Source organism: Gallus gallus, chromosome Z (genome assembly GCF_016699485.2).
Source record: "Gallus gallus isolate bGalGal1 chromosome Z, bGalGal1.mat.broiler.GRCg7b, whole genome shotgun sequence".
Classification (NCBI taxonomy): Eukaryota; Metazoa; Chordata; class Aves; order Galliformes; family Phasianidae; genus Gallus; species Gallus gallus.
This window is the reverse complement of record NC_052572.1, coordinates 22,353,928-22,381,339: the sequence shown is the minus strand read 5'-3', so window position 1 is coordinate 22,381,339 and position 27,412 is coordinate 22,353,928. Positions and strand designations below refer to the sequence as shown.

General features: G+C 43.1%; 1 protein-coding gene across 18 annotated transcripts in view; it reads left to right on the top strand.

Annotated features, from left to right (window-relative positions):
- LOC107051951 overlaps nt 1-27,412 on the top strand; it is a 222,388-nt gene that overhangs the window by 43,968 nt on the left and 151,008 nt on the right. For 4 of the 18 annotated variants that reach the window (XR_006932411.1, XR_005843149.2, XR_005843156.2 and 1 more), the window contains one exon: nt 22,532-26,110. The exons of the other annotated variants lie outside the window; for them this stretch is intronic. The gene's annotated coding sequence lies outside the window, so the exon portion shown is untranslated. Of the gene's footprint in view, nt 1-22,531; nt 26,111-27,412 lie in introns of those variants that run through there. 18 annotated transcript variants of the gene reach the window in all.

Sequence of the window (27,412 nt, the reverse complement as noted above, 5' to 3'; positions counted from 1 at the left end):
CAGATACTGCTAGGGGAGATCATGCAGCATTCAGAAAACTTTGTGAATCATCCATGATAGGCTGAGGCTGCCATTCTTTGTATGACTTTCCAAGTTCACGAAAAGGTTACATGGCTACCGAGATGAAAAGCAGTCTCATCTGTTTTTTTCTACCACAGCCTTTTTCCATTACTAAAAATGAGGATTGTGATGAATCATGTCTTCAGCTGAACATCAAACACAAGTCTGTAGTCTTCAGTGAGCATTAAATATAGATGTGAATATAAATAGAGAAGAGGAGGTTATTATGTAGGAAGGAGGAGGATAATAGCAAGGCAGAAGTTAGCTATTTAACATATGCTTTCTTCCCCCTTTGGTATCATGTGTGCTTTTATCTTGGGAGAAGAAGGCAATGGGTTAGCATGACCCTGTCGTAGGCTACAGACTCTCATCAGAAAATTGGTGATGAATTGTCTCTATAATCTTCGAAGCAATTGCGACTCTGCTACTATCTGCAAATATCTGGACAGATATTTCACCCGGCTTTGTATTCACACAGCTTTCTTCAGCAGTATTTCGTTCTGTTACCAGAGCACAATGGCGTGGAGGAACCTCTGACTTCAAACCTGCCTCTTTCATTAAAGGCACTAGTTGCAGAGAACCTGCAGTCCAACCTGACATTCCCTTCAGAGCTGGACAGCTGCCCTGAAGCACCCTTCACTGCAGGGGCCTGCTCTTGCTCCCAGTGCTCTGCAGGTGCCTGCAGGCAGCACTCTGCTCTCTGTCATTTGACCCAGGCCGCAAGCAGGTCCTGTTTTCTGGTGTTGATTTGTTCAGGTTCAACTGTTCAACATGCTGCCACCTCAGTCTTCAATGCTGCAGTATTTGGCTTGTCTGGCTGCATCTTCTTTGGAGTCTGTGACTCCAGTGCTCAGCCCTTGTTATGGGGCCAAATTTCAGGCCTACCTCTATATCTGTGTTCAGTGTCTCTGGCCTCTGTGTGTTCTGGATACAAATGCTAGGGCTAGGCCTTCGCTGCCTCAGTCATCTGCCTTTTTTGCACACAGAATCATAGAATCATAGAATGGCCTGGGTTGAAAAAGATCACAATGATCATCTAGTTTCAACCCCCCTGCTATGTGCAGGTCGTCAACCACCAGACCAGGCTGCCCAGAGCCACATCCAGCCTGGCCTTGAATGCCTCCAGGGATGGGGCATCCACAACCTCCTTGGGCAACCTGTTCCAGTGTGTCACTACCCTCTGTGTGAAAAACCTCCTAATATCTAACCTAAACCTCCCCACCGAAGCCATCACTCCATCATAGAAGGCCACCAGATTGGTCAGGCACCATCTGCCCTTGGTGAAGCCATGCTGGCTGTCTCGAATCACCTCTTTATCTCCTATGTGCCTTAACATAGCTTCTAGGAGGATCTGCTCCATGATCTTCCCAGGCACAGAGGTAAGCCTCACCAACCTGTAGCTCCCCGGGTCTTCCTTTCTCCCTTTCTTAAAAATGGGAGTAATGTTTCCCCTTTTCCAGTTGTCGGGAACTCCCCCAGACAGCCATGATTTTTCAAATATGATGGAGAGCGGCTCGGCAACCACATCAGCCATCTCTCTCAGAACCCTAGGATGGATATCATCCAACCCCATGGACTTACACACCTTCAATTTCATGAGGAGGACTTGGACTTGTTCCACTGTTACAGTGGGACAGAAACCACTCCCCACACCCTCACCTGGAGGCTCATGGTCCTGGCAGACACAGGAAGCCTGACCACCTGCGAAGACTGAGGCAAAGCACTCACTGAGTACCTCAACTTTTTCCATGTATGAAGAAGCCAGCTCCCCATTACCTTTCATCAGAGGGGGAACACTCTCCTTGTCCCGTCTCCTCCTGCCTACGTACCTGTAGAGCCCCTTCTTGTTATCTTTCACATCCCTCGCCAACTTCAGCTCCATCTGCGCCTTGGCTTTCCTAATCCTATCTCTACACACACGGACAACAGCCCTGTATTCCTCCCAGCCTACACAACCCTGCTTCCACATTCTGTACACTTCCTTCTTTTCTCTCAGTTTAAGCTGGAGGTCCTTGCACAGCCACGATGGTTGCCTGCCTCCCCTGCTCAACTTCTTCTGCTGGGGGATGGAGAGCCATTGCACTCTCACCACATCCTGGTGAAAGCAATGGGCTGTAAATACCCCCTTGGGGTTTGGGTCAGCTCCACCACTGCTCTCAGCATCACTTGCAGTTGTTGCAGCAGCTGACTACACTGACTCCTCAGTGCTTCCACAAAGCCTCCGCTATGGAGGACTCCAGACCGGCACAACATTCAGACTGTGGAGGAAACCTTATCACAGGCTGAAAATGGGGCCATGCTCCTCCATATTTGGTTTGAGGACAGAATCTATGAGGTAAGTTAAAGAAGGTATATGAAGACCTGTATTTCTGCCACGCTGAGGTCAGACCTACAAGCAGCTAGCTTCCACCTGGTACAGAGGTGCTTCTCACTCATTATTCTAAGAGTCTGATGGGTTTTATTGTATTTCAAATCTGTAATGAATTGCTGCTATCACTGTAATAGCACATTTGAGTCATTATTCTCTTCTTCTAATGAAAAAATACAAAATGTCCTTGTTTATTTTGTTTATTAAATCATTCTTACTAGTCTGCTCACTTTTCAGATTACCAAACTATAGCAGGGTTGTGAGATTAAGTTGGAAGGGAATACAGAATCCAGGCCAAATATTCTGCCAGGTATTACCAGCACCATCTAAAGGTGTGAAGCCACTTGCACTGGGGATCCAAGCTATCTGGTACCTGTGTGAACTCAGAATATCACAAAGGGAGAGCCATAGGAACTACATAGAGACTAGGAAAAGGGAACATTTCAGCATATAGCAAGAAGGTTTCTAGTAGATAGAGGTACAGCATGGTCCTTTCAAGTGTTTCAACTCCTTTCAAGTGAGACATGTTGAAGTAAAGTCTCAGCATTCTGGGAAACTTATCTGAAATAGACTTTCTGTTCCAAATCTGACTTCAAAGCGATGTGCGCAAATACTAACATGGTATGACTTTCATATCGTATGGTCTTTCTATTTAATGTGATGATCTGCAAGTCTGGAAAGACCCGCAGGAGTTCATCAAGTTTGTGTCCCTCCCCTGGGATGAGATAGGTTATGTCTGTTACCTCCATATGGGGCTCTCTGCCTCTAGGACTTTCCTATCCTTGCTCCTGGAGAGCTTCTCATGATGTGTATTTTGTGTCCAGCTAGCTTGCTGCAGTACGCCCACTCTGTCTGGTCTGTTCCACCATAGACATGGGGACAGCTAGTTTTTTCTCTTTGCTATAATCTTTTATCTGTTTGAAGCTGAATTACTCACAAATGCAGTCCTGGTCAGTGTTTTGGAGATAACATTCTGCACAAGTTTGATGCTTCAAGACTTTCAGAAATGCAATGGAAAGCAACATCTGTCTAAACTCTTCCAGACACTGCTAGTAAACTTCCTATTCTGTGCCCTGAGCTGTCTGATACCACATGCTTTTAAATGTCAAACATGGAAAGCCCCATTGGCACAAAGATCATCTTTTCCTTGGGTGGAGGAGAATGACCGACTCTGAATCTGCCTGGGATGCTGTAAGGATCCTAAGTGTGTCTCTGCTCAGTATAGCTGCCCAGTGGGCAGTGCACACAAGCCTGCAATTTTCCTCTAATCCAGTGTCTGAACACGACTGCTAATCATGACCAAAATTGCTATTTATGTTCTAATTATCACTCTGTGTTGGGCTTTACTGTTACTGTTGATCAGCTGTCAGCATTTCAGATTTCAGTTTGCCCAGGAATTATAATGCAGAATTTTCTCGTGTTGTCTTCTCCTGCATGTGGTGTAAGGCACAATAATGTGGCCCACACCCAGGAGAAATCAGCACTGCTAAGAAGAGTGCACTGAAAGCTCTGCCAGCCCACCTCGTGTGCAGTGACAACCACCAGGATGAAATTTGAGTGTCTTCAGCACACAAAACTGCCTTCTTATGGTGATTCCTTATTTGAAATCTTAATTTTTAAATGATCTTTTGCTTTACAGTTGAAATAACTGACATTAATAGTAAGATCTAATTACTTCTGCCCCGCTGATGAGACTGGGACATGAACCCAAGAATAACTCTATGCGTGGTGCGGTCACCTTCCTGGTGACAGATGCCCTAGCAATATTTGTGTTACAGAGGGTGAAGGTCCTGGCATAAAAAGCGTATCTGGTTGCAGCCAGTACCTAACACTTGAATTCAGTAGGAGTGCAAAGTAGCTTCATTCTTCTGCTACCATTGCCCAGCTTGCCTTCCAGGCAATGCCCAAGAAACATGAGATTGAACTCTTACATTCTGATACAAATATTCTGGACTCGGAAGATGAGTCCCAGGCACCTTGAGCACCCACGTGATTTCAGCAGGCTGAGATCTTTCCCTGGAAGAGTTTTCTAAGGCTTATATGAACCACTTTGGAATAATGGAGCTTGTGTGTTTTGGAGTGCCCTCATCATCCTCGTAAGCATGGCAGTGCTATCTTCACATTGTTCTTAACACACTCATTGCACGTTCTCACATCAACAGGAGTGACTTTTCTGCAGGAACAGAGGGGGAAAGTGTGTGCCCCTAGGTTCTTGTATTTGACCTTGTTTGAGGTTAATGAAGCAATTAATTTTATACAGGATACTGGCACGTGGACTGTTTGCTGCGTAAAAAGTCTGACTCGTAACACTCAGTTGCTTACTGCACCTTTAGATTAGGCCTGAAAATTAGTAATCAAAACCCCATGAAACTTAAGTATATTAACTTCTTCAGTAGCAAAGTCTGTTATTAGCAAAAAACACCTATATATCATATATATTCATCCCTTCCCTCTCCCTCACTTCCTATCTTTTCTATTATTACTCTGTTAAAAATGAGATATAAAGGCACACAGAATCAGGACCTACTGACTTACATTGACATTTGTAAATAGTAGGATTTCACATATAGCCTCATTTATTTCATGTAAGAGTTTAGCCTACAGATGTTTCTCTGCAAGATGCTTGGTTAACAGCTGCTCGGGGAGCTATAGCATATCAGTGGTTGAGACTGACCCAGGGTGGGAAATCCAGGGCTATAAACATGTAACTCTCCCTTGGTCTGCAGGAGGCCTTGTTCCCTATAGCTTATTGAAAATGCCTGCTGAAGTTCCTGTAGTGTCAATAGTGCTAGGGAAACACTATGTTATGTAGGGAGCATCAAGTAAGGAGTTCTGTTGCTGAGTGTGGGGCTGTATGATGTCCTGTGTCACCTCCTTTGGATACAGCTCCCACTCTGTCTGTGACAGTGCTGGTATCAACAACAAAATCACATGGAAGATATTAGAAAATCTCATGTTACTAGCCTGTGAAATTCCATACAGACTGACAGTGCTGCGTACAGGGAGCAGCAGGGAACCTTCTTGCTCATTAGGGGGACATTCCGGCTGCTGATTCATATCATCAGAAAATGTCACTGAGGCTGGGACTGGGGAAACAAGCAGCCTACGTCTTGCTCTGAGAAACTGTGATGGGGCAAGGAAATACAGAGAATGTGATCCTTTCCAGACTCTATCTATGCGTCTTAGGGTCAGTAAGAGCCCATGTTGATTCATTACTTATGCAGGTCATAAAGAGGGAATGAGAAAAGAAAAATGGGAGTGGAAAGAAAAACACCTGGAGAGCACCCTATTTCTGTTTTATCCCTCTCCCCCTTACCCCCTTCCAAATGTATTGACTGCTATTGGAATTTCTGCAGTCTATAACAGACATTCATTTGTTCAATATTTCTGAAAGCCATTCTCATCCTAAAGATGAACACACAAGGTTGTGTGGTGCATGGAAAAAAGAGGAAGTGTGCTGACCAGATGGCCTTGTTAACTGAGAGCAAAGTGGTAAGAAGGTGGAGGATCAGGTGCAATGTGGAAGGAGCTGACACGAACCAGAGACAAGCCAAAGGCTGAGGATACAACTGATGCAAACTGCTTGACGGAGTCTGAGTCTGAACTTGTATGGTGCTACCTGGTGCCACATAGCTATTGCCATTGGTGCTTCTGTTCTTTTCAGATGATATTTTTTTTTTCAGGTTTGGTTCATTTTCGTTTGGTAAGGAGAATACTAGGAGAATATAGGAGAATACTTAATTTTGTCTGCCTGGTGTCACTGCTGGGATATACTGTGATAATTTAAAGCAACACACTGTACTGCAGGGATTTGATTGTTATTTATCTTGACTGCTGCTGTGTTCTTGATCTCTTAATATTTAGTCTTTATAAGTGTCAGTGAAGAATGGGCTTGATGCCTGATTAGATAAAACTGACTCCATGTTGCCAGTCTGGCACATAATATGATGCACTGAGGTGTTATTTACATCTTTCAAAGTCTACTTCATTTCTGTTAGAGATGTAATATCAAGAACATCCCAACGTGATATCATTTCTAAACCTCACCTTAAAAGTTTCACTATTACTCTTGTAACAGATTATCTTCATTTCAGTTCGTGCTATCTCAGATTTTCAGTCTGAAAATTTGCATTCTTAACTAAAGAAAATTTTGACATTTTGATACAGCGTTCAACTAGTCCATAATGGAGCTTCCATTGGGAACTCCTGTTTGACCTCAAACTCACTTACAACCCAATTCGACTTGAAAAGGTTTCAAGCTTTGTTAATTTGTCAGGGAGCCGGGGTAAGATTTGTGTTTGTAATCACACTTGAGAAGGCATGGCAATCTGTCAGGCAAGTACTCAGGTGTGAGCTTAAATTTAGCCATTGTTTTCAGTGCAGCTACTTGTGTATCTAAAGTTCAGCAGGAGCTGATGTGTTTTCCAGAAAAAAGTCCTAATTAGCTCCTGAGTTTGGTACAGCTCAGTTTCAGAAATAGCATACCAAAAGAACTGTATGTATCCTACTCTAAATGAGAATACATCTTTTAGTTTTCCTCTGTCTGGCAGGACCCTGTGATACAAAACAGTCACATCTGTCTATTTACTACCTTTCTTCATGACATCTTAATGAGAACTAAGAGATGCATATTTTCTGTGCCAGCATCACTCTGGCATTTATTAACTGACTGAGATAAAAACTAACCTTAGATAGAAATAATGAAAACATGAATCCAGTGTGATTTGATGGTCTCTATAGTTAATGGTCTCATTAGTGATGCCACTGTTTTAAATGATGGTAGAATAACTCAATATGCACATTAATGTTAGGTGCTGATAGATTATTAATTATCCAAATGCTGAACTAAATTCATCCCTCATATAATTCCAGGAAAGCCAAACCGTACCAGAAATAAAATTGATCCGTGTTATCCTAGATATGATTGTTATGACAAAATTAATACTGAATACCTATCTAAACATCTGATAAAATCTTTGACAGATTTTCTATAGAATCAGAAAATCATGACTTGGGATCAGGGGCTTTTTGAACTGTTACAGAGCTGGAGTACCTCATGAGGTTATGGCTCATTTTTTTCTGGCTGGAAAATAGGAGCAATGATGCCCAGGTTATTCCTGGAAGTTCTTTGTCTAATCTGCTTTTAAAAAATCTTGAAATATAGTGATTCTGCAACCTTTCACAGCAATCTATTCCTGTGCTTGACATCAGAAATGTACGTAAATCACAGGACATTTAGTGATGCTGAAAGGCAGCTAGATGCTCACCTATACAGGCAATTAAAGGATGTTACGTACTTAAGTGCTTTTGATGATTTGGGTCTCTGTGACCCTGGTGTTTGTTCGTTACATGTTCACAGGTCTATTTACTAGTCAGATACACTGAGATAAAGTCAAAGTTGTATTGTCAAGTATTACCCATTGGATAATGATGTTATGACGTTAATGTACAATGAGCCCAACCAGAGTCTATGTCTATGTCTTAACAACTTATTAGGCAGATACGTGCTGTGCTTTCATGAGTGTCTCTTGCTCAGCAATGATGAAATGACCAAAGAACTCTCACGTAGGAAGAAAAAAAAAAAAGTCTTTATCCAAAAAAGAGGAAGGTTCAGAGGTCTGATTTTGCCAGAATTCCGTGGTTAGAATAAATTAATTGTCTCAACATCCATTATGGAACTAGTATTGTGGTGCTTTAATGATATCTCTGCATGAATCAATGTTTTACACAGAATTTCTTTGACTTTCACAAATATTGAGAGAGTACATAATTGATTGTCAGACTCCTTAAGTAGCATTGATTTTACTGCTGCAATATTCAGATGATGAGGTAATTGCATCTTATCAGCTTATTGAAAAAGTCTTGTTAAAAGCAGTCAATGGTCATGAACTTCTTCAGCTTCCTAATTTCTCTTTTGTTACTGTCCTGATTTTTCTTTCTTTTTTTTTTTTTTTTTTGATACGCTGGATCTGTGCTCTGCAAGGTGGAGTGGAGGTCACTGCATTGATGTGTATCCACATATATCACAAGGTTACAGCTATTAGTTCCTGATCTTGGCAAAGATAGCAAACTGTGGTAAGGTGCTTACAAATTCAGACCTGCAGTGGTGCTCACTATGGTATATAGAGGAAGGCAACAGGAGTTTGGCTCAGGAAGGAACTTTTACACACAGATAGCTGTTGGGCTGCCCATGCAATGGTGATTTAGTACCTGCATGAGGTGTTTATGCCAATGGGATTTGCAATAAAAACAGGAGTTTTGGAAATCACCATCAGTGTGTGTGGTTGCTTGATTCTGTGAAACCACACACTTTTTGATATTTGCATTGACAGGAAAACTCTTAAATGCCAAACTTACCATGTTATTTCAGGGTGCTAACAGGCATCTAAATGGCATCCATAACTGTGCATGCAATCTGCTAGACCTCTGCCTCAGTCTGAGCCATTCTGTATATTCACAAGAACCTTCTGTATTTTTGGATTACTCAAGCAATCGCCTATCGATCACCAGCCTCCAGAAACTTTAATCCGATTACAGGCAATAAAATTGATTTCTATCTCTGGCGCCTGACTCAGGTTTCAGAGCAAGGGAAAAGTATGACATCACCCCTGCTTGCATCTGTGTTGGGTATCTAATGAAATTACATGAAGGGTTTGAAGACCATTAAAGTCAATGTTGATCCTTATTATTATTAAGAGCACTTTCAAATTTACTGCACCACAGGGCAGGCTTGAAAGCATCATTTTTCAAAGGTGTGTGCATTGCATTGGATAGCAGTGAAGAGCCCTGCTGGCTGTAGAGGATGCTGGCAGCAGAGGGAATCAATTCTGAAATTAATTGGCTAAAAGTCCACATAGCTCCTTTCCTGTACAGACTCAGACATCCCATTATTTGGTGATAATGGGCGCAACAGTGACCTTGGTACAAGAAAGCCCCAGGTGGGCCCCTATGTATGAGAAGGAGACAATGGTTTGCAGAGGTATCCTTCTGTGCCTGTTGTGGCTCTGGGGCTGCACAGGGTCTCTCCTCTGCCCCGTGGGCAGTACCAACCTTTGTGCAGAGGCACAAATGCTCCTTGTTCATTGTGCTCCAGAAGAATGATTGGATACTTTTTTCCCCTCAAAGTTGCTATAGCCCTTTTGTAGTTCAGATCAAAGGCAGTGCATAATGCCTGCATATATGAAATGCAGTAATAGAGAATAACGGAATCACATAGTGATTCAGGCTGTCATAGACCTCTGGGTCCATCTAGTCCAAGCCCTGCTCAAGAAGGTCCATGTGGGGCAGGTTTTCCAGGACTATGTCCAGGCAGCTTTTAAAGATCTCCAAGGAGGAATATCCACATCTTCTCTGGGCAGTCTTTGCCGGTGCTCTGCTCTGTCCCTTGCACAGTAAGAAGTGCTTCCTGATACTCTGATCCCATCAGTTCCATTTGTTCCATCTGTTCCATTTTGTTCCATTTTGTGACCGCTGCCTCTTGTACTGCCTCTTATACTGTACAATACTCTTGTATTGGGCACCACTGAAAAGAGCCTTGTTCCATCCTCTTTCAAGAATTTATAGACATAGAAGAGATCTCCCTCGAGCCTCCTTCAGGCTGAACAGTACTAGCTCTCTCAGCCTCTCCTCACAGGATTGGTGCTCTGAGGGATTCCATCATCTCGGAAGCCCTCTTTGAAAGCTATTATATCCAGATGCCTCTTAGAAGGGAAGGGGAAGAAGGGAAGTTAGAACTGGACACAGCACTGCAGGTGTGCACCAACGCTGAGCAGAGGGAAAAGATCACCTTTATTGATTGTCTGGTGATACTTTGCCTAAAGCTGACAAGAATACCATTAGCTCTCTTAGCATCAAGGGTACACTGCTGAATCTTATTGGTACCCACCAGGACCCACAGGTCCTTTTCTGAAGAGCTCTTTTCCTGCTAGATGGCCCACAGCATGTGCTGGTGCCTAGGGTTGCTCCTTCCCAGGTGTGGGACTCTGCACCTCTTGTTGAACTTCATGAGGTTTTTGTTAGCCCACCTCACTCTTGAGGTCCATCTGGATGGCTGCATGGCCCTCTGCTGAATCAGCCACTCCTGTAAGTTTTGTGTTATCCATGAATTTCCTGAGGTTGTACTCTGCCCCATTGTCCAGACTGTACTGACATCGAGGGTACTCAGCTTGTTATCAGCTTTCATCTAGACTGACCACTACTCTATGGGTCCTGCCATTCAGTTTTTGATCCACTTCTCTATCTGCCCACCCAGCCCTTAATTCAACACTTTCTCTAAGAGGATCTTATGAGGGACAGCATCAAAAGCCCTACTGAAGTCCAGGAAGACAATATTCACTGCTCTATTTGTCAGGCTAGCGGTTTCATAATAGAAGCTTGTTTGGTCAGGCATTATTTCCCCTTGGTGAATCCATGTTGACTACTCCTCATGATTTTCTTCTCCTTCATGTGCCTAGGGGATGGTCTCCAGGATGAGTTGTTACATCACCTTCCCAGAGACTGAGGTGAGATTGACTGGACTGTTATTTCCCTGATCCTCCTTCTTGCTTTTTTGGAAGATGGGAGTGACATTTACATTTTTCTGGTCTTTGAGCACTTCTCCTGGTTGCCATGATTGAGAAAAGATTATAGAGTAGCTTCACAATAACATATGTCAGTACCCACAGCACTCGTGGGTGCATCCCATCAGTGTGGCTTTATAGGTATCAGGTTTGCTCACTTATTCCCTGACCTGATCCTCCTCCAGCCATTCAGCCTGGCCTCTGGAATCTGGAATTCCTGAAGATTAGTCTTGATAGTAAAGACAGAGAAAAAGAAGGCATGCAGTACCTCGGCCTTTTCACTGTCTCAGGTAATTAGGTCTGCTTAAACAGGACCTTCAGGAGAAGGCCCAAATTTTCTTTAGTTTTCCTTTTGCCACATGTACTTGTAGAAGACTTTCTTGTTGCCCTTGATGTCCTTGGCAAGATTCAATTCTGTATCGGCTTTAGCTTTCTTAACTTGAACCCAGGATTCTTGAACAATGTCTCTGTGTTCCCTTCAGGTTACTATCCTTGCTAATCCTTGCCTATCCTACCCTCTGTAGGTTTCCTTTTTGAGTTTGACCAGGAGCTCCCTGTTTGTCCATGCAGGCCTTCTGATGTTTTTGCTTGACTTCCTCTTCGTAAGGACAAATCTTATCTCTAAATTGGGGAGATATGGATTTGAAGGCTGGATTATTAAGTGGATAAGGAATTGGTTGGATGGTCATAGTCAGAGGGTTGTTTTCAATGGCTCTGTGTCTAGGTGGAGGCTGGTCACAAGTGGTTACCTCAGAGGTCTGTCTTGGGACTGAGGTTCTTCAGCATTTTTATCAGCAACACAGACAGTGGAATCGAGGGTATCCTCAGCAAATTTGCTGATGACACCAAGCTGCATGATGCAGCTGACACAGTCGGCACAGTTGAGCGGAGGGACACCATCCAGAGGAACATGAGCATGCTGAAAAAGTGAACCCATGAGAATCTAATGAGGTTTAACACAGCCAAGTGCAAGGTATTGCATTTGGATCAAGGCGACCCCAGACATGAGCACAGACTGGGAGAAGAACTTACTGACAGCAGCCCTGCTGAGAAGGACTTGGGGGCCCTGATGGACAAAAAGCTGGACGTGACCCAGCAGTGTGCTCTTGCAGCCTGGAAGGTCAACAGTATCCTGGGCTGCATCAAAAGAAGGGTGGCCAGCAGGAAGATGGAGGTGATTGTCCCCTTCTACTCTGCCTTCACAGAATCACAGAATCACAGAATGGCCTGGGTTGAAAGGGACCTCAAGTATCATGAAGCTCCAACCCCCCTGCCACAGGCAGGGCCACTGACTTCCCCATTTAATACTAGACCAGGCTGCCCAGGGCCCCATCCAACCTGGCCCTGAACACCTCCAAGGATGGGGCATCCACAACCTCTCTGGGCAGCCTGTTCCAGCACCTCACCACTCTCATACTAAAGAATTTCTCCCTGACATCCAACCTAAATCTTCCCTCCCTCAACTTGAAACCATTTTCCCTTGTCCTGCTGTTATCTGCCCTTTCAAAGAGTTGACTCCCTTCCTGTTTATAGACTCACTTCAGGTACTGAAAGGCTGCAGTGAGATCACCCCACAGCCTTCTCTTCTCCAGGCAGAATAAGCCCAGCTCCTTCAGCCTGTCTTCGTAGGGGAGGTGCTCCAGCCCCCTGATCATCTTCGTGGCCCTCTTCTGGACCCTCTCCAGCAGCTCTCTGTCTTTCTTGTACTGGGGGCTCCAGACCTAGACACAGTACTCCAAATGAGGCCCCATTTGGAATACTGTGTCCAGGCCTGGAGGCCCCAGCACAACAAGGTTGTGGAGTTGGAGCAGGTCCAGAGGAGGGCCATGAAGACGATCAGAGCAATGGAACACTTATCCTATGAAGACAGGTTGAGGGAACTGGACTTGTTTAGCTTGAAGAAGAGAAGGCTCTGGGGAGACCTCACTGTGACCTTCCAGTACTTGAAGGGAGCTTATAAGCAGGATGGGGGCTGACTTCTTACACAGTGTAATAGTGATAGGACAAGGGGGAATGGCTTTAAACTAAAAGAGAGGAGATTTAGGTTCGATGTTAGGAAGAAATGTTTTACTCAGAGGGTGGAACAGGCTGCCCAGAGAAGCTGTGGATGTGGATCATTTGGAGGCATTCAGGGCGACGTTGGATGGGATTCTGGGTATCCTGATCTAGTGGTTGGCAACCCTGCCCCACAGCAGTCGGGTTGGAACAAGATGATCTTTAAGGTCCCCTTCAACCTAAGCCATTCTATGATTCCTGAGCTTGGAGGAGGTGATCCTTAAAAACATTAACCAACTTTCTTGTGCCCCTTTTCCCTCCATGGCTTTATCTCACAGTACTCTACCAAGCAGGTTTTTGACGAGGCCAAAGCCCATTCTCCTGAATCTCAGGGATGTGAGCTTGCTGCTGTAGTGAGAATCTTACTCTTGTTGTAGATTTTTTGTTAGTATTTTTGAGAGGCAAAGCTGCTCTTTGAATTTTAGAGCCCCCAAAAACTTGATGTGGAAGGAAGAGCTTTTTTTGGGTACAGATGTTGATGTGAGTAGGTTAAGCCTCTGGGTATCCCTTAATTTTGCTTAGGCAAATGGCTTGATCAGGCTCAGGTTATACATGGGAATTTTACAAAAGGATACATAACTAAAAACTGTTTACGTCACATGTGATCTTTCAAATCTAGCTCAGGAAGGCAGGTTATAAGCTAACCTAACTGAGCTCACAGAAGTTTACTTCCCACAAGGCTGGCAAGAGTGTGGATGTCTTCTCTGAGGAGTTTGGGGTTTAGTCTATATAGCAGTTGGGCAGTGTTTCATGGCTCAGTCTTCCTTTTGTGATGGGAAGATGGCCTCCTTTGCTCCTCTGGTAGGTTCACCACATGGTAAAAGGTGTCCCCCACACAGAGGAGCAACAAGGAAGAAGCTGGAGATCCTTCCACTGTAGGCTGGCTTGTCGCTTCATTTCCTTAGCATCTGTTGTTTGACAGCACATGACTGGGCAAAGGTAAGCTTGTTTTTTCTTTTGAATGGGTTGATTTTATTCAGATGATGGCAGCTTCCCAGTACAGAGAGGGAAGTCTGGCAGAAGAGTCTCAGAAATACTGCACTGCCAATCTTCTGCTCCTCATACCAACAATGCAAGCTTCTGCTGAAGGTTGGCACTTACTGTACAGCTTTGCTAGACATCTTCAGGGCAGCAGTCAGCCCTGGATTTGTGAAATATGTTCATGAACAGCTGATGCACAGCAGCAGGTCTGAACTAAGAACTTGGAAGCACAGGGACTCGAAGGGCTTGGAGCAAAATGTTGCATTTTGAAAATACAACAGTTTACTGATAGAGCTGAAAACCCTGCCCATGCAACCCATCTGTGCCCAGCTACATTAATGAGGACAGAACAGACACATCCATAGAAATCCTCAGAAACAGTTATTTCTCTTTTCCAGTTTTGCACAGTCTCATCCCAGCAGGCTCACAGTCTTCCTAACAGAGCTGGGGGAATGGTGTGCTGCCTAGAGTAGGTAATGTTGCCCAGTTTTCCAAAGGGAGGCCATTTAAAATGGTGGAAATTGTATAATTAGAATGAATGTGTCACTTAAAACCATTCTAAATGTCCCACTATTGACTTTTAATTTTATTTGAAAGACGTACAGCACCAGCCTCAGCACAACAGAGCAGTATCAATTACTACTGTCCTGATTTATTTAAGGCAGAGATGCCCTTAAATTAAGAGTGAGTTTCAATCAACAGGCTAGTCCAAGAAGCTACCAAGAGTTCTGTCTCATAAACAAAAGTCTCTTTCCTGCACATGTCTTAAATCACTTCACAGTTGTTAAACACAGAGGTAGGGACAGGCACAACATTTAAAAATAATATCTTCTGTCCCCCAACATTAATTTTTGCCATATGTGATAGCATTTATAAATTTCTAAGTGTGGACTTGCATGGACTTTGGCTTACAGTAGATTTTCTTAGCAGGTACTTACGATCTTCAGAGCTTGGAAGCTCTGTCCCTGGCAGAGGTTGGTCCTAAAACAGTTAGTTCAGTCAAAAGCAGTGAGGCACACTTTCCTGGCTAGTAGTCATAGATTTTGTTTTTTAACATTGGAATTCCACTACAGGGACATTAAACACGTTGTCTGCAGTAATATTAGAACCAATGTCCCAGAAATCAGAAATTCCAGTGAAATGATGTACTGTACAAGATATTTTCCAGTTCTCTGCACCATCACTGAAGCCTCACATATGTTGTACTCCTTCATTTTCATATATATTGTATTGCCCATTGGTGTGCTACTGCATGTTGCAGATCAGTGAGAACTGCTGACACTGTGCTTGGTTATAGAGATCGGACCACGAGCATTTGCTCTGCACTCAAAGCTTGTGGATTTGAAATAGAGTTGCCCCTTTGGAAGCTGCAAAAACTAATATTCCCATTTCAGGTAGATGTCTGTGGAGCTACAGCTCAATCTGCTCATGCACCAGAACTCCAGTGGTGCCTGCAAATTTGGAGGAAAATCAGCTACTCATCTATGAAATTAAAAACGACTACTCAGTAACCTTTCTTTTAACACAAAATACAGTAAAATCTACTGCAAGGTGTTCAGAGTAGAGAGTCATAGAATCATTAAGATTGGAAAAGAGCTCTATGGTTATCTAGTCCAACCCTCAACCAATCACCACCATGATCACAAACCTATGTCCTTTAGTGACATATCTACACATTTCTTGAACACTTCCAGGGATGGTGACTCCACCACCTCCCTGGACAGCCTTTTCCACTATGTGACCACTATTTCAGAGAAGGAACTTTTCTTAATATGCAACCTGAATGTCTCCTGGTTCAGTTTGAGGCCATTACCTCTCATCCTATTGCTAGTTACCTGGAAGAAGAGGCTGACCCCCACCTTGCTACAACCTCCTTTCAAGTAACTGTGGGGAGTGATAAGGTCTCCCCTGAGCCTCCTCTTCTCCAGACTGAACAATCCCAATTACTTCAGCTGCTCCCCATAAGACCTGTGCTCCAGACTCTTCACAGATTCATTTCCTGTCTCTGGATGTGCTCCAGGTCTTCAATGTATTTCTTGTAGTGAGGGGCCCAAAACTGAACTAAGTACTTGAGGTATGGTCTCACCAGTGCTGGGAACAGGGGGACGATCACTTCCCTGTTCCTGCTGGCAACACTATTTTTGATAGAAGCCAGGATGCCACTGGCCTTCTTTGCCACCTGGTCACACTGCTGGCTCATGTTCAACTGGCTGTCAAATAACATCCCCAGATCCTTTTCCTTCCTATACTCAAGCATATCAACACTTCCTCCCAACTTGACGTCATGTGCAAACTTTTTGAGAGTACACTCAATCCCCTTGTCCAGATCATCATTAAACAGGACTGGCCCTAAAACTGACTCCTGGGGAATACCACTCATGACCACCTGTATTTGACTCCATTCACCACCACTCTCAGGGCCTGACATATGTCAGTGAAATGAAATAAAAAATATAGCTCTAGAGCACATAGTAGTCTATGTTCTTGGAGCAAATTTCAAACAGGACTGATTGGAAACCCAAGAAGCAAGAGCACTAAAAGGAGGTTTTTACAAGAATGTTGGTGCTAGCATAAAGCCCAACAGAGCATAGTATGACAGCTAGGTTTTTCTTACACTTTGAGTTGTAGTGAGCTCTTGGATGCCACAACAGTCTCAGGGCAGGTTCTTGACTAATTTTTCATAAGGAGGAGACTTTTCTTTTCAATGTAGGAATGTGGGGGGGGGAGGTTAGCATGCCATTTTGAAGATTTCAATGTTCAACTTCTCTAACTATGGAAGAATGCAAAACTTTAACTCTCACTGAGGACTCTTCATATGAGCATCCAAGATATCTTGCTTTGTCCTTACCAATGGACAGTGCATTTAGCGAGAGCAAAAATCTTTATCAGTGGTTTAGCGTCATCTTTTTCCTTCCATCCTAGTCCCTGTGCCAAGTTGAGGTAGATGGATCAGACAGCCCAACACAAACTAAAAAAAGAACTGCTACTGTGAAGACAGCCCTTCTTGTTAATATGTTAAAAATATGATGATTAAATCTTATGATCTAAGGTTTACTTCAAAGTAAGGCTTCTCAGACAGAAGTGTGGGGGATATGAGAGGTACATAATCTGGTAGAGATACAGCCTGTGGTGGTCACTGGCTACCCTAGCTGCTGCTCTGTATCATTGCCACTGTTGACAGTGGAACCCAATAAAAACATGTCAGAAATTACAACTGCATCCACAGCAGGAGAGAACAGCCACCTGGAAGCAAATCTGGAGTCACTAAGGGAGCTCATGAGTACTCCCTGTAGTAGCCCAAGATATCATCGTACTCTATAGAGTTTACAACCTCAGCTCTTAGAAGCCTGAGATAGTAAAGATCTCAGACACTGTGAAGCTGTTTTTCTAAGGCTTGAGCAGAAAGGTTCAACTCAGACTTCATTCACTTTTGCTAGTCAGCAGTTTGGTGTTGGCTAAGCCAAAGAATAATTTTCTTCTTCCCTCATTGGTCGTAAGCTCAATACCCACCCCCTGCTAGCTGGCACGAAGGTGCTGGTGTAGGTTTGTTGTAAAGGGATTGTTCAGTGAGCTTGTATCAGAAACTGACTTTTTTTTTTTTTAAATTTTTATTTTTTTATTGCAAACTGACCTCTTCCAAATATGCAAGAGGTTTTTCCTCCTATATCACTGCTATAGTAGCCAAATGGAAAAAAAAAAAAAAAAGAAAAAGAAAAAGAAAAGAGGATAAGGATAAATTCATAGAAATGTTTGAGTATATCAGAAAACACAATGCCTTCCCCACAGAGGCAGTTTGCATTTTGAGATTTTGGAGTCAAATTCTGTGTTCATGTCAATAAGCTTGGGGGCTGTAGAACCACGCTTCGATCACAGTCCAGAAAAAAGCAAATTTTGTCATAGGTTACATTAAAGAGCTTCAATTAATTTACAGGCTAAACCATGATAAATGTCACTAGCCTTCCACATATCAACATTTGCTTCAGAATAATTTACTGCCTATATATTCGGCGCTCTATCTATACAAAACCATATTGCAGCCTGTTAACTTAAGAAAGATAGGAGAGTGAGAAAGCATTCTAATTTCTCATCAATGTAAGAAAAGATAAGAAAAAAATATTAACACATTGGATAATAGCTTTCTAAATAGAATTGGATGAGTTTGCCGGAGAGGAGTCCCAGGCACTGATCCTAGTCTTAGTTAGATCTGGAATAAATTCACTGGAGCCAGAGTAATGTAGGTGGTAGTTCAGAATGAGCTGCTGACTTTGGAAACTATACATTTATTTTTAAGAAGCAGTTTATTTAGGCCAGATTCTGCTTTGATCTTCATGACTGTGAATCTGGTAAAAAGGCATTAAAGTTACTGGTGTCTCTCTGGGTTTGTGTGAGTGTCACTGAATCAGAGTAGTGGGTCAGGAATAAATTTCAATCTGGTGTTATAAATTTCACAGTCACATTAAAAATGACAGCCGGGGACCTAGTGAAAAGAAATGTATGACCAAAACAGAAAGTTTCATTAAAAAGTCTCTCCAAAATTGCTCTTAAATTTTCTCATTGTATTTAAATTCTGGATTCTTTTTTTTTTTTTTGACATAATATTCCAGTCTCTCAGGGAGCCCCCTCTTCCTCACCACACTGGGCACCCACACAAAGCAGACCAATGAAAGCCCATCATCTGGCAGCTGTCTGAGCCAGTCTGTGGGTAAGATGAGGACAAAGAGTTCCGTAGCAGCATGTTCCTGCCATTCAAAGTTCACCAATGGAAACTCTCCCATTGGAGAAACCAAAAAGCCAGGATGAAGCATTTCTCCCGGAAAGATGCACTGAAAATCCCTCTGTTGTTGATTTCTTTGGTGCCTGGAAGTTAGCCATAACTGAGCTACAGAGCAGATGTGAGGAGGAGCTCTGGTTCGGTAGGTGACACCTGAACCCATGCTGCTCCTGTGGAGGAACAAAGACTTAGTCACCAAAATGAAAAGAGATCTAACTATTGGCTACAAAATCAATTTATTGTAACTGTTGAAATTTACAGTAAAAAAAAAAAACCCTCAAAATATATGAGAGAAGAAAATAATCTTTCTTTCCCTAGTTTTTAATGTGTTTTATAATCTCTTTCTGGGAACTTTTAAAAACAGAAAGTTCTGCAGTTGCTATGCAGCAAAGACTTGGTGTCAAGGACATGGACCATCTTGGCACTTGGCTGGGGGACAAGCCTGTCTACAGTGGTGTTCTCTTTGGAGAAAATCGAGCTGCCAAGGGTGAAGCAATATTTTCTTACAAGAGGAATTTCTGCAATCCACAGCGAGGGAAGTAGTGGCTAATTTGATGTCCCCCAGACTTCTTCCAATACAGAGACCAGGAAAAAGTTGGTGATAGTGGCTCTCACCTCACATCTGAGCTGGTATAATGTCAGGGAATGAGCTCAGCCTCTTGCTACATTAATTGTGATGAGATGATCCTGATAATGAAGAAATGAGGCTACTGAGACTAGGAGTTCCTCAGTAGCAGAGAGTGCTACTGGCCTCAGAGGATTTTCCTCAGCACCTTGAAAAATCCTCTGGTGCCTCTTAGGATGCTGCCACAGTTTCTTCAGTTGTCACACAAGGAAATCTATAGCCAGAATGGATTCATCAGTGGCTGCTTAGTTGGGTGTACAATTTTCTGTAGTGGAACAAAGAGCTTATGACAATTATAAACTGTCTTGTTTTGATGCAACTAAAGGCAAGACTATGGCAACATGCAGTTTAATGAGGATTTACTGCCTGAGTCTCCATACAGTCTTTCAGATGGCTTTTGACATTGTACTTAAACTGCTTGCAGTAATACCTTTACAAGGTGAGCAGCTCTCAGGTGTGCTTGTAGGATCACTGCACTCTGCTGTGCCTGGTGCCCTACAGTCTAGGTTCCTGCATGTCTGTTGCTGTTAAACTGCATATCACCTGTGCGTATGCTCTATCCCATCACCATGGCAGCCTGGCCAGAGTAGGCTGAGATCATGGTGACCAAGTGAAAGTGATGGCTTAAGTATGTCTGTAGGGGGAGGAGTGGGTTAGAGCTGCCTGAGCAAACATAAGGAGAGGGACTGAGTTTCTGCAAGGGACAACTGTTTTCTAAATTATCTGGAGTTTCAACTACATTGGAAGGTAATACACTATTTTATTGCCGTAACCCTTCTGCAGGAGAGAGATATTATCCCTGTTTCACATAGATACTGAAGAATGAATTTACCAAGACTATCATTTTCAAATATTGGAAAATATATTTATTCCCTAAATGTCTCAAACTTTTCATTTCAGAGAGGTGACAGAGGTCACAAAGGAAGTCAGCTGTAATTACTCTGAGTCGCTTCTTTTGTTTAGTCAACAGTTTTGTCTTTTTAAGGGGAAGGCGGTTTGTCCTTTTTATTTCTTGTTCATTACACTGTGTGAAAAGCCATTGCAGAAGAGCTGGTGGGCATCTGCTTCATTTTAGAATTGCTGGGTGAGTTTGGGAGTTCTTGTAGCCTAGACTAGAATTTCTTCAACTGCAGTGCTCTGTCCCACTGCAGCCAAGGCAGGCACCAGTGCAGCAGAAGGAGGTCTATTGGAAAAGACCAGTACTGTGCCCTCTACAACACACGTGCTGCACAGTCATTGCTTGATAATGCTTGTCAGTTGGCAACAGCTGGCTTAGTCTCTGAATGACAGATCAACATACAAGTGCTAATAGAAATCTAGATGGAAAAGCATCTTCCCTTAGGAGCTACTTCCCTTTTTCATCTACTTTTTCCCCCCTCATTTCTCTGTTTTCTTCTTTTTTTTCTTTACCCAAGATATTTCTGCTCAATCCTCTTAAAGAATTTTGAGATATCTAGCACTTTTCATCTTTGAATTCAAAGAACCTTTGTCTGAGGTAGTAAAATCACTGGCTAGCTAAGTCTGTTATCCAGTGCAAGAGGATTAGTTTTCTTTTGATTACAGGAATGACCTCATGGAGGGCATTTGAAAGGAGCACATTTTTTTCCTGCCATCAGCCATGTTTTCAAAGTGCAACCACCCTTTATCTGCTCAACCAAAAGATGAGACTGTATTTATGATGTTTTCTTAGAAGATATATGAAAAGATTTAGGTCCTGGCTCTCCTTGATTTAGTATTAAAACCTCCCATGGAAACTTGGAGGGTTAGACCGAAGCATCTTTTTGGTTTAGGCTGGTTAAGCAGGAAGGCAGTATCAGGTACTTCAACAGTAAGGAAGGGAAAATGGTGGTTTCTTGCTGCAGTGTGGCATTCCCAATAGTTTGTTTCTGACCTCATCCACTCCAGATTTAACACCCCAGGGTTTCAGGAGACTTCCTTTGAATTTCTGTCTGTCTGGAGGATTTTTTGGGTCCCATTCTATGCAGTGTGATTTATCTTCCTGACTCAAATTCTTCCAAACAGAACAGAAGGAGCTGACAACTTCACAGCTGTCTGTGGTTTCACAAACTTCGGCACCCCCAGAGCAGATGCCTCTGTGTGGCTCAGTCAGGGCTCCTGCATGACCAGAGGAGGTGTGAGGGCATTCTGGGAGAGTGATGGATCCCATCTGCAAGCACAAGCATAAATTAGTTCTGACACACTGCAGCGTGAATGCCTGCCGAGGCTATGCTGGGTACATCAGGTATCCAGTCCAAACATCAGCCTCATGGTGCATCAGGGCCCCTGAGGACACGCACAGCCCTGATATTGCTGAGGAGTAGGCCCCGGGGCCTGGTCCCATCCTGCCTGTGTCCTAAAGCAGCCTGTTGATCTGTTCCTCTGAGAAATTGTGTCACTGTTTCTGGGATGACACGACAATGCTGATTTTGCAGAAAGCCCATAAATATCAAATCCACAGAAGGATACCAATATCCGTAGAAAGAAAATAAAAGACTAAATCTGCTCCTGTAGGCTGTTCTGGCTGCTTCCCCAGTGCCCCTCACTGCCTGCGAGCTGTCGTATAACCCATTACTGCTTCCTCAGTACCACACTGTGCAGAGCACTCTCATACCTTGAGCATAAAATATGCTATAAAAACCTAATTGCATTCTGTATCTGATGTTAACATAATATTCCCTCAACTAATGGAGGACTTTGCAGTGCCCATTTAATTTCTCTAATGTTAACTTTCTAGACAAATTTAGCTATGGTACAAAGGTTTTATGTGGAGCAGGGTTTTTCCTTTTAATTTTTTTCCCCGTTCTTGCTTTTCAGCTGAAGGTCTGATTCCATAGAGCACATTGTCCTCCTTGCTAGGTTGAATTCAGCAAAAATAGAAAGAAGTTGAAGAAGCATTAGGGCTGCCTATGTCTGAAACTTCCACCTTGACCCTTGTTGCAAGTTTGCATTTTTTCCTAAGCTGGAGTATTTGTACTCTGGTATACCGATAGAATACAGTTTTCCTCAGTTGTCCAGTATGACAGAGGAATTATGAATTTATTTATACTGTATTACTTTAAATATATTTCTCTGATTGTTAAACCCTGCCTTATTTTTTTTATTTTTTTTTTAAGAATTACGAAGAATTTGCCTACTCCATCTTGACCGTCTGAGGGCAGTGTCACCTAATAATTGCTAAAGGAGATATGCCTGGTCACTGCATACTGTCTGCACTGCATTCACCCTCTGAAGATGCCATCCAAAACTCAGAGATATCAAAGAGAGCCTTTTCACAGATCTTACCTGCATCTTGGACTTTGGTATATTGGGCTCACTCTTCTGGGCCACAGTGCTTACTGATATAAACCTTTACTGGCACTGAATCCAGTTTGAGATATAGATCTGAAACAAGATGCGACCATGAAAGACCTCTCACACAAGTCCAGTGTAGGTTTCTACAAAATGAGGTTGAAAGTAAATGATCTTTATATTCCCGTCCAACCTAAACTGTTTCATGACCCTGTAAAATGCTTTTTGCATGAAGCTATTTATGCCTGGCTAGAACATGACTGACATGACTATCCAGTTGTGTTCTAAGGACTTCAAGAGATAAAGAACCTACAGCAGACTGGTAAGCTGTTCCATGGGCAATCAAGCTCCCTGTCAAGAACATCCACCTTGCCCTAGGTATGTTAAGCAGTTATTCCACCTGGAACTGTTCTGCCTGGAGAACAGAAGGTTGAGAAGAGATCACATCACTGTTTATAACTATCTGAAGTGTGGGAGTGAAGTCGAGGAAGAATGACTCTTTTCAGTGGTGCACTGTGAAAGAGCAAAGGGCAACAAGTGAAGACTGGGACACAGAAAGCTCCATACAAACACAAGGAAAAGCTTCTTTACTGTGAGAATGACAGAGCACTGGAACAGGCTGCTCAGGGAGACTGTGGACTCTCCTTCGCTGAAGATGTTCAGAACCTGCCTGGACACTTCCCTGTGCCACCCTACAGGAGAGAACCTGCTTTAGCAGGGGGTGAGACTAGATCATCTCCAGAGGTTCTTTTCAGTCCCCACAGTTCTGCGATTCTGTGATTCTGTGATAAGCTCCTCTTTAAACTGTAGTAGGAACCATTGTGATATGAGTTCTGGTGGGAAATGTCATAACAAGTTGATTTTGAGGATACAAAAAAAAAAAAAAAAAAAAAAAAAGAAAAGAAGAGAAAAAGGAATGAAAAAGAAAAATCTCTTGATTCTTCTCTAGGAGCAAAGGTACTTTGCAGCAAAGATCTTGATTTGTATCAAAAATTAGGAAAAGGGAAAAAGATAGATTTGGCAGAGAGCTGTTAAGAGCTCAAAAGCAATGATGGTTAGCACAGTAACCCCAGTGTGGTAGTGCTGATCATTCTGAACCTGTTATCAACTTGAAGCATTAAATGTAAAAGATTTTCCAGATGACTAGTGTTGGGGAAGCTGGACATTGTCAGAAGTACAGTGGTAAATACAGATGGGTGGAAACATTCAGATACAAACAATTAATCATCAGTCCCTCAGATAAGCGCTAGTCTTCAGGCACTGGTAACTAGCACTGAGCAGTCAGGTCAATCCCAAACCCACTGGAGAACAATTTTGGAAATATAGAAAGCTGGAAATTTGGTGTCTGGTGAGTGGGAAGTTGGCTCAACTCCTTCTCCTCTTTCATGCATTTTTAAAAATCATGTGAAAACGCTTGCAATAATGAACCAAGATCAGAAACATCTGGTTTCAGCAGAAGTGAGGGAGTTGTGCCACTTTGTCCAGAACAGTTACTAAACTACAACTCATCCTGCAAGTCCCCTTTAAAATCCACTGGATTTCCCCCCTGCTATAGATTCCTCTCTGGGGAGCCTTCCAGCCACTGCTCATTTTGGCATGCAGTTCTCCTGTCTGCTCACTTTCCCTGTCCAGTCTTTCTTCTCTCCGGCCCAAGCCACCTACAAGCTCCTGTGAGGAAAGGGCTAACTGCTCAGCCCTGCCCTGCATGGAAAGAGCTTGCTGGAAGCTGTTCTCCTGAAAGACAGGCACCTATTGCTTTGTCTCTGCCAGACCTGTAAACACCAGACTGAACACTTTCTCGGGATGTATCAGAAGCAACAAACTGACTGTGTGACAGAAACACCCAGGGCCCTGTTTTGATCTCTGGAGGAGAGCAGGGACCCTTGGAACACAAACAGAGGCCTCGAGGCAGCCCAGGGATGTGCCTGTCCAGCACCAGGAGCTCTGTGCGTGGGAATGCAGGGAGGATTGTGGAGGACTGGTGTAATTATAAGAATTGATGGGTCTGCGGAGCATTTTTTGGAAATTGTACATGAACTGCTGCAGATTTTAATCAGGGTGTCTCTCTTCCTCTCATTTACCTTCCTCATGGAGGAGAGGTCTCCTGGCCATGATTAAACTTCAGTAAAGCTTTGTAAACCTGCCCTTTGGGTCATGTTTCTTCCTCAGTCACAGCAAGTCCCCTGTCCCTTTTAAAAAACTCAGATTGTACTGGTTTTTCTTGCTTAGTTTTCCACATTCTACTGTGTTCATCTTTTCTCTGCCTTCTCTAACATCAGTTCTCTCATGACAGAACCTCTTCTCTCTGTGTGTGTTTATGGCCCTATATCTTCTTCACTTTTGGCTGGAGGGATGAAGAGCTGCCTGCTGCTTGGACAAAGCAAAAATTGAAGCTGTTCTCCTTGGGCTTCATGGCTACTTAGGGCTCTGACTTACATGAGCTTCAGCCACTTAGAAAAAGCACTACTTTCAGACTGAAAGCTCAGAAACTGAAGAGTTTTTAACCTCATTACCTTGAGTAATGATCCACACCAGTCATAAAAAAGGAGAAAGCTGGAGAAAACCTGAGGTGGTGATATCCTTAAAGCAGATGATTTTATTTTTTGAAGAAAGAAAATAAAAAATGATGATGAAACATTTTCCTGAAGAACAAATCGAAACACTTCGTGCAGTGTTACCTGTTCACAGAATAGGATTTGTGTACCAAGATGAATCACTGCACTCTTGAGACTGGATGACGTTTTTCTTGCAGATTTTCATATTGCCTGGAAGAGAAAGAGAAGAAGGTGGAAGCATGTGATGGGCAGAGGCCATTGGCATGAGAGAGAGCAGGCTGAGACTTCATGCTGGAGATGGACAAGACCAAAACATTTCTCCTGTGTCAGCCAAAGAGAGTTTCAAACCTAAAGCTGTTTGCAGAATGAAGCCGTGAGCTGGCCAGATGGAAACAAGACTCCACTGCACGGTACATGGAAAAAACAAGTTCATCATGTTCTGTCTTCACTCTGAGACATTCTTGGCAACTTCAGCCACATCCTGGAAAGAGTGGAGGAGAGGAAGAGCAGAGGGGAGCCAGCAGGCAAATGGGGTTATGGGGTTTGGTTTGTAAAGTGCTTAGGAAAGCTGTTCAGCTTCAAGGAAAATATCTGATTGCTGAGACAGGGCGTACTGGATAATTATTTTTTGAATGTCCTCGCCATTTTTCAGTATTTTACCACTGTTTTCTTTCTGTAGAGTGCAGCAGCAGTCATCCTTCCTGGGCAATAGCATAATTGTTTCAGCTAGAACTGTTTTCTTCTTATGTGGCAGGGATGTCTACATAAACAGTTAGGGCACAGAACTGCTTTTATGACTGCTCTTATGCCAGAAGGTGAAACACAATAAACTGAATTTTCGATATTGCAGGTCTTTGTTTTTATTGTTGTTTTTACATATAGTCTCACCAAAAATAGCTTTGGTTCATTCGTCATTTCCTTTTTTGGTTGACACACAGCATTTAGCTATTCAGTTCTCTGATGTTCCAGCAAATAGCCAGACAATTTTTAAAATAAATGTTCCCTTAGAGTTGCATATTTTTCCTTCATTTCTGGGTCTGGGAAATAGAAAGAGACCTCAGAAACAGCTGAAGTTTATTTTAGAAGCTGAAATATGTTTGGCATTCTTTTCTCCTTGTACTACACTATTGTTTTCTTCATTTTGTTGTCTCAGAGTTGTTGTCAGATGTGATTTTTAAGGGTGTATTTTGGATTGTCAGGATTTTTAAAGCACCTTTTTTTTTTTTGATCATAGGAATCAGAATCCATTTACTGCCATGTGACTAATGTTCGTCTGCACTGCTGAACTAGACAGTCACTACAATGTCCGAGCTAAACCATCCTCTTCTTTCTCTTGTCTCATTTCTCTGTTGTTTCCCTGCTTGCCTGGGGAGATTGTGCTTATGCAGGCTCAGCCTCTGTCTGTCACTTTGGTGACTCTTGAACTACTTAATTTAAGTCAGTTTCGAAAGTAGTCAGGAGGGAGGTTCTTGCACATTTCAAGAAAGAAGGTATATTAACAGACAGGCACACTGACAGTACTGGCCAAACTCCCAAGTCCTTATGCACATCCCATGCTGATTCAAGTATGAAGAACGAATGCTCTGCTCAGAGCTGGATCCCACCTTCATTTGGGGCTGCTGGAGATGCAACACTGATGGCCACACATTTTGCCCTGTGCCATCATTGCAGTTACCCTTTCCTACCTTGGGTTGTTGTGACTGCAGAGTAGAAGTGCAGAAGGAGAGGAGCTTTTGGGGAGAAAAAGCGGAACTACACCAGCTGGCATCATGATTGAATGAGTGACCTCACTGTCCACTGCATCTGTGCCAGCTTTTGAACCACTGGCAGGCGTAATGAGCTTCCCTCTTGGAGCAGACAGGTGCCACCTGAAGTAGCTGGAAGAATCATTTGACATTACAAGGAGCTTTTTAAAAAAGGGAAGAGAACGTCTATCTAGAAAGCTGCTCAGTGTGCATATATATGATAGAAAAGATAGAGCCGGTTTGAATCAGAACACAACACTATGCATACCTTTGGTATAAGGTCACTATTACACTAATACATCTTCATGTGAGGCTCAGGTAGCTGGAGTTCACATACTGGAGGTTACCAATGCATCTCAGAACTCGGGAGGGAGTTTTAAATGGACTCTGAACTCTGCTCCCCCAG